At 46.4% G+C, this 15,685-nt stretch overlaps 1 protein-coding gene across 2 annotated transcripts in view; it reads left to right on the top strand.

The window, feature by feature from the left end:
* The window catches only part of MYO1C (myosin IC), a 179,828-nt gene that overhangs the window by 6,979 nt on the left and 157,164 nt on the right, over positions 1-15,685 (top strand). Inside the window, exon 1 of one of the 2 annotated variants that reach the window (XM_033921404.1) lies at positions 4,651-4,766. The exons of the other annotated variant lie outside the window; for it this stretch is intronic. The gene's annotated coding sequence lies outside the window, so the exon portion shown is untranslated. Of the gene's footprint in view, positions 1-4,650; positions 4,767-15,685 lie in introns of those variants that run through there. 2 annotated transcript variants of the gene reach the window in all.

Raw genomic sequence — 15,685 nt, 5'->3', positions numbered from 1 at the left:
TGGGGGGGGTTTCAGTGGAAGGGGGATGGGAGGCAGGCTAGCTGGCATCAGAGGGGGGTGGGGGGGGGTTTAATGGAAGGCAGGCAGGCAGGATGGCATGGGGGGGGTTTCCATGGAAACATGCTGCTCAGAGGGATGGGAGGCAGGCAGGCAGGCTGGCATGGGGGGGTTGGGGTGGTTTCCATGGAAACATGCTGCTCAGGGGGCTGGGACGCAGGCAGGCTGGCATCGGGGGGGGGGGTGAGGTGAGGAAGGAGGCACTGGGGGCACTGAGGACATAGAAAGGGGCACTGGGGGCACTAAGGACATAGGAAGGAAACACTGAGGGCACTAAGGACACAGGGAGATTCACAGACAGAAAAAATGACAAAGAGAGAGAGAGAGAGAGACAAAGAAAAAAAATACCCAGACAGACATCTACTCTAGCACCCGTTAATGTAATGGGCTTAAAGACTAGTTATTTTATAAATTATTTAGTTCTGTACCACTAGCTCTTATCTTTATGCTCATCCAGTGGTTCCAACCATTTAAATTGGTACATGGATAAAGTGGTGTGATTGCCCCTTAGCCTATTTTAAAACACCAAAACAGATGTTAATAAATAAAACCAACGAAAAAGAATGAAGTGATACTTTTTTTGTAATGAGACTACCTTAAACCATAAAAACGGCAACTTTGTCAACATGCATGCCTATAAAGTAAACATTTTATTTAGTTGACTTTAGTTATATTCAGAACAGCTCAATTTTATGCTATACCTATAACTAAGGTGACCATATGTCCCGTTTTCGGATCCCCTGTCCCGCTGTCCTCACACACAGCTTTGGGATGCCCAAAATGTCCCATTTTCAGAGACAGTGTCCGGAAGCTGTGCGCAGGGACAACGGGACAGGCGATCGCTTCCTGTCCCTCCCTGCCGCACCAAAAAAAAAAAGCCTCCCTCCAGGCCCGATTTAGGTCCACCGCTGCTGCTCCTCTGCTGCAAACTACTCGAACCCGGAAGCCTTCTTCCCGACGTCAATTCTGACATTGGAGAGGACGTTCCGGGCCAGCCAATCGCTGCCTGGCTGGCCCGGAACGTCCTCTCCAACATCAGAAAGAAGGCTTCCGGGTTCAAGTAGTTTGCAGCAGAGGAGCAGCAGTGGTGGACCTAAATCGGGCCTGGAGGGAGGCTTTTGTTTTCCGCGGTAGGGGGGAAGGAGGTAGGCAGGCAGGCAGGCTGGCTCTGGTGGAGGGAGGGAGGCAGACTGTCTGACTTTGAGGGAGACAGGCAGACTGGCTTTGGGGAAGGCTGGCTTTGGGGAGGTAGGCAGGCAGGCTGGCTGGCTCTGGGGGAGGGAGGTAGGCAGGCTTTGGGGGAGGTAGGCAGGCAGGCTCTGGGGGAGGCAGGTAGGCTGGCTGGCTCTGGGGGAGGTAGGCAGGCAGACTGGCTGACTTTGAGGGAGACAGGTAGACTGGCTTTGGGGAAGGCTGGCTTTGGGGAGGTAGGCCGGTAGGCTTTTTGGGAGGGGGTGGGACAAAGGCTGGAAGCAGTGAGGAGACATAGGAAGGAGAGAAAATGGCAGAGAAGGGGGGGGGGGGGGTTGTAAGTAGAAGAAAGACTAGAGAGATAAAGGCCTGGACCAAAGGGGAAAGACAGGAGGCAGAAGCAGGACTTTGGGAGGTGCAGACAGAGGGAGAGAGCCCCTGAGGAAGAGCAGAGAGAGACAAGATCATAACAGAGGAGGGAGAGAGAGAAAGGGAGACCTGGAACAAAGGTACAAAGGAGAACTGACACTGGATCTGGGGGCACTAAGGACATAGGAAGGAGGCGCTGGGGACACTAAGGACATAGGAAGGTACTGGGGGCACTAAGGACATAGGAAGGAAGGAGGGAGGGAATAGAAAGGGACAATTGTTGGGCCTGAGTGCAGAAAGAAATAAGAGATAGGATGCACAGTCAGAGGGAAACGCAACCAGAGACTCATGAAATCACCAGACAGCAAAGGTAGGAAAAATGATTTTATTTTCAATTTAGTGATAAAAATGTGTCAGTTTTGAGAATTTATATCTGCTGTTTATATTTTGCACTATATTTGTCTATTTTTCTATAGTTACTGAGGTGACATCGTTGAAAACCCCCCCAACTATAAATAATTAACATTTTCTCTGCGTATAGGATGCTTTGTGGTTTTTTAAAAAAATTTTATGGTTACCATTATGAAATAAGATATTGTGTGTACATGAAAAATGAATGGAAGAAATTGGGGGCGAGGCTAGGGTGGGATTGGGGGTGGGACTAGGGCGGGACTGAATATTAATAGATGTCCCGTTTTGATGAAAAAAATAAATGGTCATGTTACCTATGCTGATCACCAGTTTGCCCTTAACTCAGCCTCCTAACTTATGCATTATTTTATGCAAAAAAGTATTTGTAGACCTAGCACAGATCTAAAAAAAAAAAAAAAAAAAAAAAAAAAAAAAAAAGACATGCTTCAGCATGGGTGCCTATCTTATAACTTCTGCTGCATTATTAACAGCTTTGGTGCTAAATCTAATCTAATGTAATCTTTTATACCAATTCATCTCAACAGGAGGTCTTGGCTCGGTTAACAAAACATTAATAAAATGATACATGAGATTAGAACAGAAACTATAACTTTTGGGCCAGAATTTTATTTAGCAGGCTGCTAAACAAGATGGCTGCTAAACAAGATGAAATCAATGGGGTTGGGTGAGACGATAACTGCATGGGTCAATGATTGGCTGAGTGGTAGACTTCAGAGGGTAGTGGTTAACGGTACCCTATCTGAAGCATCGGAGGTGACCAGCGGAGTGCCGCAGGGCTCGGTCCTTGGTCCTCTCCTTTTTAACATATTTATAAGGGACTTGACACTAGGACTACAGGGTAAAGCAACATTATTCGCCGATGACGCAAAACTGTGCAACATAGTAAGTGGAAGCTTTTTACAGGATAGCATGACAAAGGACCTTCGTATGTTGGAAAACTGGTCCTCGACATGGCAGCTAGGCTTCAATGCTATGAAATGTAAGGTCATGCACCTCGGTAGCAGAAATCCGTGCAGAACTTACACCTTAAATGGAGTAACATTAGCTAGGACCTCAGTAGAACGAGATTTGGGAGTAATCATCAGTGCAGACATGAAGGCTGCCAAACAGGTGGAGAAGGCCACATCCAAGGCAAGGCAAATGATGGGATGTATCAATAGAAGTTTTGTCAGTCGGAAACCAGAAGTCATAATGCCGCTGTACAGAACCATGGTGAGACCTCACCTGGAATACTGTGTGCAATTCTGGAGGCCACATTACCGTAAAGACGTGCTTAGAGTCGAGTCGGTTCAGCGGATGGCCACTAGGATGGTCTTGGGGTTCAAGGGTCTCTCGTACGAAGAGAGACTGAGCAGACTGCGGCTCTACACTCTAGAGGAACGCAGGGAGAGGGGGGACATGATTGAGACATTTAAGTTCATCACGGGACGTGTCGAGGTGGAAGATGACATTCTCTTCCCCAAAGGACCCTCGACCACAAGAGGGCATCTGCTTAAACTTAGAGGGGGGAAATTTAATAGTGACACCAGGAAGTATTTTTTCACGGAAAGGGTGGTGGACCACTGGAATGAGCTTCCGGTGCAGGTGGTCGAGGCCACCGGCGTGCTCGACTTTAAGAGAAAATGGGACACTTACGTGGGATCCCTACATAGGTCGAGTCACTAGCATCTAGACTATTGGGGTGGGTCAGTGGAGTGGGCAGACTTGATGTGCTATGGCCCTTTTCTGCCGTCATCTTTCTATGTTTCTATGATTATTTGAAAAAGAAGGATCATTAGTAAATTTCTGAAATAAATATGTCTTTTTCAGCACTTTATAAAAATTATAGAAGGAAGGTCATTCCAAACTTCTAAGAATTAAAAAGAAAATGATCAACAACAATTGGCCATATATTTATTCCTTTAACAGTTTATATTTCTGAGACCTCCTAGAATTAGAGATTTCTTGTGAATTAAATAAGACAGGAACCAAAGGAGAGAAAAAAATACCATATAGGATTTTGAAAATTACAGTTGCACCTTTAAAATTGGATCTCCAGTAAACGGGAAGCCAGGGACGGGATCTCGGTAAACCAGGTGAACTAGCCCTATGCAGCAACTACTCAGAGTCCAGTCAATCATCAGCCCACTGGCACGAGGTCAGCCCCTGACCTATTGGCACGTGGCTCTAGCGCTCTCCACGTGCAGCAGCTGCAAGTGAAACCACACGCCTGCGCCAGTAGACCAGGCGACTTCTGATGCCGTTAGCTCGTGCGTGAGCCAGGCTAGGGCAGACAGCGAGAGCGACTGCGCTGAATCTCGGAAGGGAGTAGGAGGCGGTACGGGGACTCGAATGTTTTGGAGGACCCTAGCTAGGTAGTTGATCAATGAGAGGCTCCTACGGGAACGCTGCAAGAACTAACCTCCCCACCCCCGTGCAGCTCTTTCTGTCCAGCTTGTCTTTGAGCTCGCCTGCGACAGGCCTCCCCAGCTTTCCTTCTCCGACGCAACTATTTTTTTTTTTTTTGTTCAGTTCTCCACAGAGTGATCTTGCAGCCGCACACGTGCGGCTGGAAGATCGTCTGTCCGCGGAGAACTACCGTTACAGGTAAGCAACTTCCTCCTCTGACGCAACTTCCTGCTTCCGGCGAGGCGGGACGCCTCCGAGGGAGCGCTTTTGTCGGAGGGGACGGGTCACGAGAGAAGGAAAGCTGCGGGATTGGTGGTGGGCGACCTCAGGTAAGAGTTTGACGTTGGAGCGGGGAGGGGGGTTTCGGGGCGAGATGGCAGACCGCAGGAGGTATTTTTTTTTGGGGGGGGAGCGGTCCCTCGGTCTCCGGATGTGGGACGAGGGGTGTGTTGAGGGCAGCAGACCGCGTGCGGGTTGGTGTCTCTCCTGTGAGAGCGCTTGACAAGAACCTAAGCGCTGCCTGCCCTGTGGACGTTCCCGTTCAACTTGTGGGTTGAGGCTGCCTGCAGAGTTTTGAAAGGGAACTTGTTCTAGGCTCTTTCCCTTCTTGGACTTGTCCCAGCATCTTATTTTTTATTTTTTTTCTCTCCCCCGAGTGAATAAAAATATGCATGTACTGTACTGTATTACGAGGACAATTCTTAAATGTTTGTCTTTAAGCGAATACTCGTTTTTCTGTGGAAATTGCTTCTTACAAGAAGAATTACTTCCTCTTTGAATGACTTTACTTTTGCTTCAGTTCAGAAACTTAACTCGATCAACTTGTGGTGGTAATCTTTTAATTGTCGGGAAGCTTTATGATCCTGAATTATTGCCAAGTCACTAAAGATATGTTATTAGGAATTGTGCTACCATATTTAATAAAGGATGTGAATGATGTGGAGTTTATTTGTTGTTTTGCATGTTCAGATTTAAAACCTTTTTTTTTTTTTTTTCCTGTGGAAACTTGTTGCCAGAGAATGTTCAAGGTTAGTACTGTAGCCATTAAACAAAGGTTTGGACAACCTTCTGGAATGCTGGATTGTTTTATTGGCTAAATAGATTTGAGTGTCTTCATCTCTTTTAGAAGTGAGTAATATTAACTTATTTGCTATAGATCTGTTGGGTTCTTCCAAATGACTGCACTGGCTGCTATCAAAACACAAGATGCTGATTTCAGTGGACCATTTGTCCAACCCCGAAAGGCATTTGTTACATTCTTAAGAAACAATGTACAGTATTTTACTGTATGCATATTTCTATTTGAGAAGGCTTGATGTTTCAAACTGCCCAGATTAGACCAATTCAAAGCTGTCATGGTATCCTAGTCATTCTAAAATTTGCTAACAACTTAGGTACTGTGTAGAGAATAGCCTCATTATGTGGTCCTTTTACTAAGGTGATCTAGCCATTTTAGCACACGCTAAACACTGACGTGCCCATTATATCCTATGGATGCGTTAGCGTTTAGCGTGCACTAAAACGGCTAGCGCACCTTAGTAAAAGGACCCCTATATGAGAAGGTGATATAGTGGTTCATGATGCAAAACTGATTTTAGAGAAAGGTTACAAGTACAGGTCAAGGAGAAGTTTAAAATTAAATGAGGTGCCCGACTTATTTAGACCCTGTGAAAGTGAAAAAAATTGTTAAATACTTTTTGGATACAAAAGATTCTAATCCTTTAGGTATTATTATGAGCTACACAAATCTATAAGAATTCTTTCAACCTTATTTTATGTCTCTCTTTTTTTCTGCCTTTTGCTTTTGTTTATGAGGTTTATATAAGAAGCTTCATGCTGTGTCAGAACAATGGCCCATTGAGCTCTGCATTCTCTTACTGATAGTGGCAATTCCAGATCAGTTGGCAGTACCTGGCAGATCCTAATGGAGAGCTGCTTGTTTATTTTCACTCAACAAAAGAGGTGATGATTCCCAGATCACATGTTAATGGACATGTCCTCCAGGAACTTGTTCTAACCTTTTCTTAACCTGTTCTGTTAATCTTGATTATATCCTAGGGCAGCAACTTCCATAACTTAATTGTGCAGTCAATTTGTTGTGGGAGGATTTGATTATTTTTATGCCAACGTTAAGTAGTAGGTGTGACTTGCTTATTCATTTCCCAAGATGTATATAATCTCAAACCATAAGATATCCCTTCCAAGGTTCTAGGTATTTACTTAATAAATTTCTTTTGCTCCCACCTTCTCCCTTCCTCCCCCTATAACAAGTATTTTAAAAAATCTGGTAGCTGAAATGAATTAATTTTTTTGCTGCGAACTTTATAAAGAGTTAAAAAAAGATGGTGAACAACTGTGTCATTTTCCTGGGTTGATGAAGGTTTTCCTGATAGCCCTATGGACTGGCTCACAAAATTTGGGTACCTGGTGGTTGGTTTACAATCCGAGTACAGAATCACAAAGGAGACAGTCCCTTTTCGAGTGAATTTACAATCTAAACAATCAAGACAAACAGGATGCCAGGGTAGGGGTTGGTTAAACTGCTGGCTAGGGTGGTGGCCAGAGGGGAGTAGGGTTATGAGTTGAAGGCTGTCTCAAAAAGGTGGGTTTTCAGCCTACTTTTGAATAAGGGAAGGGACATGGCAGATGGACTCAGGTAGTTTATTCCAGGCATAGAGGGCAGCAAGCTAAAAGGAATGAAGTCTGGAATTTGAAGTGGAGTAGGGTACAGATAAAAGCAATTTGTATGAGGAACGGAGTTCTCTGGGAGGTGTTTGAGAAGAGAGATACTGAAGGGCTGCAGACACGTGTAGTTTAGGAATAGAAGTTACTGTATGCGAAGGCAGAAAGGGAGCTAATGAAGTGATTTGAAGAGAGAGAGGCGAGTATAGCGAGGTAGGCAGAAGATATGTCGTGCAGCAGAGTTTTGTACAGATTGCAGTGGGGGAGAGGCTGTTAAAAGTAGATTGCAGTAGTCTAAGCGTGAGGTTACGAGAGTGGACAAGGGTCTGGGAAGTGTGCAGAGAGAGGAAGGAGTGAATTTTGGTGATGTAGAGAGAGAAGCGACAGGCTTTAGCAGTCTGTTGAATGTGGGTAGAAAATGAAAAGTTGGGAGTCGAAGATGAGGAGAGAGGGGTGCCCTCAGGAGACACACTAAGGAACACATGCTTCTTGTTCACGTGCCAGCAGCTTGCGCCATCCAGAGAGGGCTTTGTTTAAATATGTAGCAAGGTTTGTGAGGTCACCTGAGTGATTGGGAGGGGCTACAGCAGTGGTCTCAAATTCAAACCCTTTGTGGGGCCACATTTTGGATTTGTAGGTACTTGGAGGGCCTCAGAAAAAATAGTTAATGTCTTATTAAAGAAATGACAATTTTGCATGAGGTAAAACTCTTTATAGTTTATAAATCTTTCCTTTTGGCTAAGTCTTAATAACAATATTATAATTTATAGCTAAAGAAACATAAGATCAAGAAACTGTTTTATTTTACTTATATAATTATGATAAACATACCAAGGGTCTCAAAATAGTACCTGGTGGGCCACATGTGGCCCCCAGGCCGCAAGTTTGAGACCACTGGGCTACAGCCTGGTAGTAGTTAAGCACTAGTCTGAGGATGCAGGAGGCGGAGTTACAGGCAGCAAGAGAGGGATGGGGGTGGCTTCAGAGGTTGGTTTGTAGTCGCTCCTGAATGCCTGATTAGGAGGGGCTAAAGCCAGGCGCTAGTGCTGCCCGATTCGCTAGTTTGAATTGATTCATTATCAGAAAAAAAAACTGGCCTCATTGATTTAGTGACCAACACCCCCACCCAAGACCTTATATAACCTTTGGACTTCCTAAAGCAGCAGTGGCCAACTGATAGAGACAGCGCTCTGAACAGGATTCTTGCGGCCTGCCCTGCTGGAGATATCCCTCTGCGTATCACTGATGTGGCAGAGGGAAGCCCTGGCAGGGCAGGCCATGATCAGCCTGTACACAGTGCTGCCTCTGCTGGCCTACTGCTGCTGCAGCTTTGGGAGACTGAAAAGTATGTTAGATCTCCCAGTGGGTGGGGTCAGTTGGGAGGTGCTGCATAGGGGATAGGAGGAAAAGCTGTTGTATGTGAGAGGAGAGAGGAAGAAATGTGGCAGAGTGAAGCCCTGGCAGGGCAGGCCATGAGCAACAAAAAAATTGTTGGATATGGGGTGGAGGAGAGGAAGGGGAGATGCAACAAAGAGGTAGAAAGGGGTGAGAGGGAGAAATCCTGCATATGGTGGAGGGGAGGGGGATATGCATGAGAAGACAGGAGAAATGTTGGACATAGGGTGGAGGGCAGAGAGATGGTGCATGGGGAGAGAAAAAGAAATGTTGCACATGATGATAAGAGGGGAGGAAGAGAGAGATGCTGCATAGATGGGAATAGAGAGATTTAATCCAGGGCACAAGGCAGGAAGATAGAGAGAGATGGTAGACATTAGGAAAGAACAGAAATATTGGCTATGGCAGTGGAAGGGAAGGTGCAGAGATGGAAGATGGAGAAAGTAGAAAATGTTAAATGGGCAGGAGACCCTGGCGAGCTATTTTAACAGAAGACAAACAGAAACCAGAGCCTGGGACCATCATGATTTGAATAATAAAATGACTAGGCAACAAAAGATAGAAAAAATTTTTTATTTAATATTTGGTGAATAAAATATGTCAGATTTGAAATGTGTATCCTGCCAGATCTGGTTTTAGACAGCGAGCGTGAGCTAGGACATTACATTACATTACATTACGGATTTCTATTCCGCCTATACCTTGCAGTTCAAGGCGGATTACAAAAGATTTGACTGGACATTTTCCAGTGAAGATACACTTATTTTTTTTTTTAACAACAGAGGAGATATAGCTGGTAAGATTCTGAGGGGATTTACAAGTTTGATAGCAAATTGACGGTGCAGAACTGTGTGATGTAAACAAATAGATTACATTTGGAGTAGGTAAGATTACAATACATTTCAGGGATCTGTTTACTTGGTAGGTGATTTGGGGAGGATTTTATAGGGGAGAATTATCTGGAGGTAGGTGAGGAGGGGTTAAGATATTTGGATGAATTTTTTGAAAAGCAGGGTTTTGATTTCTTTTCGGAATGTTTTGAGGTCACCCGTAGGACCTAACACCAGTGTGGGTTTGGAGAAAGCAAATGTGGGCAGGTGGTTAAAAAGGCTACAAAATAAACCTATAAGTCATTTGACAAATTGCCCGACTGGGCAGGAAAAATTGAATAAAAAAATTGATTCAAATAGCCCAAATCAAATCGAAAAATTTTTCCCTGAAATGGGCAGCACTATTAGGCATCAGTCTGAGGCTGCAGGAGGTGGGAATACAGGCAGCAATAGAGAGGAGGGGGCTGCAGAGGTTCGTTTGTGGTCACTCCAGCTACAGGAAGAATGAGGTGGCCATTCAGAAGAGAGGCCAAGATTTTTTTTTATTTTTTTATTTTTTTTTTTGGGGGGGGGGTTAATGACAAAACTTTTACTCTGTTCAGAAGCAAGTCTTAGCATCCACAATTCTTTATTTCTACAATTTCCAATTAGCAATCAAGCTAGAACTTTTATACAGATGTGCATTAGCAAAGTTTTCTAATATTACTGAGAGATCCAAAACATCCATATCCTCAAATTGCTCAAACAAAGCCACTCCAATTCCTTTTTTTACAGAAGCCATATAAGAAATCTTCATTATAGGAGGTAAAGACTCGGGGTGAGATTTTCAGTATCAATCTTAAATGTTTTTTTGGTTTGTTTTTAAAAATATATATTTATTGACAAGTTTTTAAAGAAACATACCAACACACATCTGAGGCCAAGTTTTATAATCTTTCCTTGCACCTTGATCTTGCTGTGTGTTCTGATCTTTTTTTTTTTTTTTTTTCTGTGTCTTGCCATAAAACCTATTTCTCTTCATCCATTTTGTTATCATTGCATTTGTTCCCTCTTTTTAACTATTAATACTTATCGTTTCTAGAGCACTACTTGACATAAGCAGTGCTGTACATCAAAACATAGAAGATACAGTCCCTGCTTAAAAGAGATTACAATCTAGTCAAGACAGACAAAGAAGGTGCTCAGGTGGGTGAATTATAGAGGGAATGATATTGGTGCTTAGAAGGTGGGTTGGAGTTTGGAATTGAAAGGAGCTTCAAAGAAGTGGGTTTTGAGTCTAGATTTGAATACTGCCAGAGACAGAGCTTGACGTACTGAGTCGGGCAGTTTTTTCGAGGCATATGGAGCAAAAATGAAGAAGGGACAGAGTCTGGAGTTGGCCGTAGAGGATAATAATAATTTATTTCTTATATACCGCTAAAACCGTAGACGTTCGAGGCGGTTTACAATAAAGAAGGGCTGGACAATCAGCAAATAGGTACAATCAGAGAAAGGGTACAATCTGCAAATACAATCGGTGAATAGGAACAATCCGCAAAATAGATACAATTAATAGATGTAAGTAGGGGAGCTGGTACAATATAAGGGGTTAGGAGTAGGTGAGCGGGAGGGAGGAGAAAGGAGATCTAGGGGGCAAGGGTAGGTGTCTTGGGCTACAAATCGGTTAAATAGATTTGTTTTTAATAATTTTCTGCAGTTTAAGTAGGATGAGGAGCGTGAGAAGATATTGCACAGCCAGTCATTTAGATAACCTACTTGGAAGGCTAGAGTTCTGTTCAGATGTCTTTTGAAACGGCAGGCTTTTAGAGTTGGATGGCTAAAGAGATGAGCTTTGCGAGTGGGCCTGGTTGGATGATCCATGGTAAAGTGGGGGACCAAACCATGAATGGATTTGTAGCAGAGGCAGGCAAACTTGAACAGCACTCTTGCTTCTGGGGTAGCCAGTGGAGTTTTTGGTAGTAGGGAGTAATGTGTTCCCATTTTTTCAGCCCATAGATCAGTCAAATTGCTGAATTTTAGATGATACGTAGTCTTTGAATAATTTTTTGAAGGAACCCAGTTAGATAATGTTGCAATAGTTGAGTAAGCTCAGGATGGAGGATTGGACCAGTAAGCGAAATGAGGGAGCATCAAAGTATTTTCTGATGGTTCTTAATTTCCATAGGGAGGAGAAGCATTTTCTGACTAGTAGGTCGGTGTGAGTTTCAAAGGAGAGGTTGTGGTCTAGAGTCACTCCTAGAATTTTTATGGAGTCTGTGATGGGAAAGGTTTGACCGTTAAGGGAGATTGAAGAGTCTTTGATTTTGTCGTTTGGACTGGCCAGGAAGAATTTGGTTTTATTTGAGTTGAGTTTCAATTTGAAGTCGGACATCCATAATTCGATTTGCTTGAGGATGGATGCCAGATGGCTTTTCGTCTCAGGAGTTACGCTGGTTAGGGGAAAGATTATGGAAATGTCGTTGGCGTAAATGTAAAATTTAATTTTCAGGTCTTGCAAAAGGTTCCCTAGTGCAGCCAGGTAGATGTTGAAGAGAGTGGGGGAGAGGGGAGAGCCTTCCGGGACCCCACATGTGTTTACCCAGCTGGAAGAATGTGTGTTGTCGCTGTAAACTTGGTATGACCTTTTTGTAAGGAATCCCTGGAACCATTTTAGAACATTGCCTGAGAGACCGATTGACGCTAAGCAGTCTAAGAGGATGGAATGGTCGACCAAGTCGAAGGCACTACTCAAGTTGAACTGGAGGACTAGCGCACTTGTGCCCTGGCTGAACAGAGAGTGGAGGGAATCTAGTAGGGAGGCAATAATGGTTATCCCAGGACAAGCAGGCAGCATATTCTTAACACATGGGTGACGTCACCGACGGAGCCCTCGGTACGGACCTTTTTAACTAGAAGTTTCTAGTTGGCCGCACCGCGCGTGCGCGAGTGCCTTCCCGCCCGACGGAGGAGTGCGTGGTCCCCAGTTTCTTCGTTTCCGCGGAGCGAAGAAGACGCGTGTATTTTTTCAACGGCCATTGAAATCACTTTTTGCCTTCCCGCTCGCGCTTTTGTTCTAAATTTTTCTCCCTCTACCTTCGGGTTTCCTTTTTATTTGAATTGCAAAAAAAAAAAAAAAAAAAAACTTTGATTTTTTCCTGTTCTTTCGTTTTTGCCCCGGCGGGGCCTGTTGCCATTATACAGGCCTCGGACTTCGATTTTGCGGAGGCTATCTTCCCCTTCATGCCCCCGCAGGTCGGTTTTAAGAAGTGCCAGCGGTGTGCACGCCCGATCTCCGTATCTGACCCACACAATTGGTGTTTTCAGTGCCTGGGTCCGGAGCATCGGGCGGACTCCTGCACCCGCTGTGCCACTTTGCAAAAACGAACTCTTAAAAACCGAAGAATCCAGCAAACCCTTCTCTTCGGCACCGAGTCGGCGATGGATTCCTCACCTTCAACGGCGGTACCGCAAAAATCGGCACCGTCAAGCTCGACACCGACCGACCCCGCATCGGCGCCACTGGCGCCAGGTAAGCCGGCTAAGAAGCCTTCCTCTTCCCTCGAGCGCCCTCCTGCTACGGGGGCGACACCGTCCCTACCGGCATCGCACCGGTCCCGTAAACGCTCCGCCCCGATATTGGTGAGTGCCTCGTCATCGGCCTCCTCATCGCCGGGGCGTGGAGCGGCATCCAAGGAACCGAAGAAAAAGAAAGCGGTTCCGATGCCACCCCTAGATGACCGTATCTCGGCCATTCTACAAACTCAGCTTCAGGAGCAGTTGAAGAAACAACTTGAACAACTGCTACCCTCTATCCTGGCACCGCTCCTTCCGGTACCAGACCGGCCCGAGCCCCGCACCGAGCCCCCGGTGTCCACTCCTTCGGTACCGGTAAACACCTCGATGCCGATCCTTTCGGCCCAACAACTTCATGATGATCCAGTGGTTCATTCTCAACCCACAGTGGATCCTCCTCGGCACCAGGCGGTACGGCACTCTTCTCGGGACCGAGAACGACGCCGATCGTCCTCCCCTGGTACCGTTTCGGTGCGCTCTGGTAAATCTTTGTCCAAGACTCGCCACACCGCACCCTCCACCCCGGTGTCCCGACATGCACCAGAGGTCAGGGATCCTGATTTATGGGAGGAGACTCCTCTCGGTACCGAGGAGGATCCCTCCTCATCTGATGAGGAACCATCGGCACCTGATGCCACCTCTAAACCTGAACAGTCCTCTTTTTCTAAATTTCTGAGGGAAATGTCTGCTGCTCTGTCCCTTCCCCTGGAATCTGACTCCAAAAAGTCCCAAGCCTTTTTAGAAGCCTTAGACTTTGAGCAACCTCCTAAGGAGTTCCTCAAGCTTCCCGTGCATGACATCCTACGGGAGACATTCTACAAAAACTTGGAAAATCCCCTCACGGTACCGGGAGCTCCCCGTAAACTGGACAACCTTTACCGTGTCATCCCTATTCCTGGATTCGACAAATCTCAATTGCCCCATGAGTCCCTTCTGGTGGAATCCACCTTAAAAAAGACTCAGGGCTCCAGTGTCTATGCCTCTACCCCTCCTGGCAGAGAAGGTAAGACCATGGACAAGTTTGGCAAGAGGCTTTACCAAAATGCCATGCTTGCCAACAGGGCAAACAACTATTCCTTCCATTTTTCCTTCTATCTCAAACACTTGGTCCAACAGCTGTCTGCCCTCCAGAAGTACCTACCTGAGCGCAAGGTCCCGCTATTCCAACAGCACATCTCTGGCCTTCTCCAAATGCGCAAGTATATGGTCCGCTCGATATACGACTCCTTCGAGCTCACCTCTCGGGCCTCTGCCATGGCTGTAGCCATGCGTCGCTTGGCCTGGCTCAGAGTCTCCGACCTGGACATCAACCACCAGGACCGTCTGGCCAACGCCCCCTGTCTCGGGGATGAGCTTTTTGGAGAGTCACTGGATTCCACCACCCAGAAACTCTCTGCCCATGAGACCAGGTGGGACACCCTGATCAAGCCGAAAAAGAAGGCACCGCCTACCCGACCTTATCGGCCACAAACATCTTATCAACGGAGGTTCTCAGCCAGACCACTCAATCCGCCTCCCCAGCAATCTAGGCGGCCCCGTCAACAGCAACATCACGCTCAGGCTCGATCTCAGGCCTCTCAACCCTCTAAGCCTCCTCAGCCTACTAAACAAACTCAGCCCTTTTGACTCTTCTCTCCAGGGCATAGCCAGTCATCCACCCTTGCTACCTCTTCCACAACCCATCGGAGGTCGTCTCACCATTTTCTCCAGCCGTTGGGAAATCATTACATCGGACCAGTGGGTCCTCAACATCATCCGCCACGGCTACTCTCTCAACTTCCAGACTCTACCTCCGGACAACCTTCCCGTAGAGTCTGCTTCAAACTCATCTCAAACCCCCCTCCTCCTGAGGGAGGTTCAATCCCTCCTCCTTCTCAATGCCATCGAAGAAGTACCTCCAGATCAAAGGGGGCAGGGATTCTACTCCCGCTACTTCCTGGTACCCAAAAAGACGGGAGACCTCCGTCCCATTCTCGATCTCAGGGACCTCAACAAATGTCTGGTCAAGGAGAAGTTCAGAATGCTCTCCCTTGCCACGCTCTACCCTCTTCTTTCTCAACACGACTGGCTATGTTCCCTGGACCTCAAAGAGGCCTACACTCACATCTCCATCAATCAGAATTCTCGCCGCTACCTGCGGTTCCAGGTACTGCACCATCACTATCAGTACAAGGTGCTACCGTTCGGCCTCGCTTCCTCACCCAGGGTCTTCACCAAGTGCCTTATAGTGGTAGCGGCCTTCCTCAGGTCTCACAACCTCCAGGTGTTCCCCTATTTGGACGATTGGTTGGTGAAAGCACCTACGTCTCAACTTGTGCTACAGGCTACTCATCACACCATCTCTCTCCTCCACCTCCTGGGGTTCGAGATCAACTACCCCAAGTCGCATCTGCTTCCCACCCAGCGACTTCAATTCATTGGAGCAGTTCTGGACACCACACTAATGAGGGCTTTTCTCCCCTCCGATCGTCAGCGGACCCTACTCCACCTCTGTCGTCAGGTGCTCATGCATCCCTCCATTCCTGCCCGACAGATGATGGTCCTCCTGGGTCACATGGCCTCGACGGTGCATGTCCTTCCTCTGGCACGTCTCCACCTTCGCACGCCTCAGTGGACTCTCGCCAACCAGTGGTCACAGACTACGGATCTTCTTTCTCATCCCATCTCTGTGACATCATCTCTTCAGCAATCTCTCCAATGGTGGTTGAACTCCTCAAATCTTTCCAGGGGTCTGCTCTTTCATCTGCCCCCCCACTCTATGATCATCACCACAGATGCGTCCCCCTACG

The sequence above is a fragment of the Geotrypetes seraphini genome, chromosome 15 (genome assembly GCF_902459505.1).
Source record: "Geotrypetes seraphini chromosome 15, aGeoSer1.1, whole genome shotgun sequence".
Classification (NCBI taxonomy): Eukaryota; Metazoa; Chordata; class Amphibia; order Gymnophiona; family Dermophiidae; genus Geotrypetes; species Geotrypetes seraphini.
Note: the sequence above shows the minus strand (reverse complement) of the source record. Positions and strands in the feature narration are given on the sequence as shown.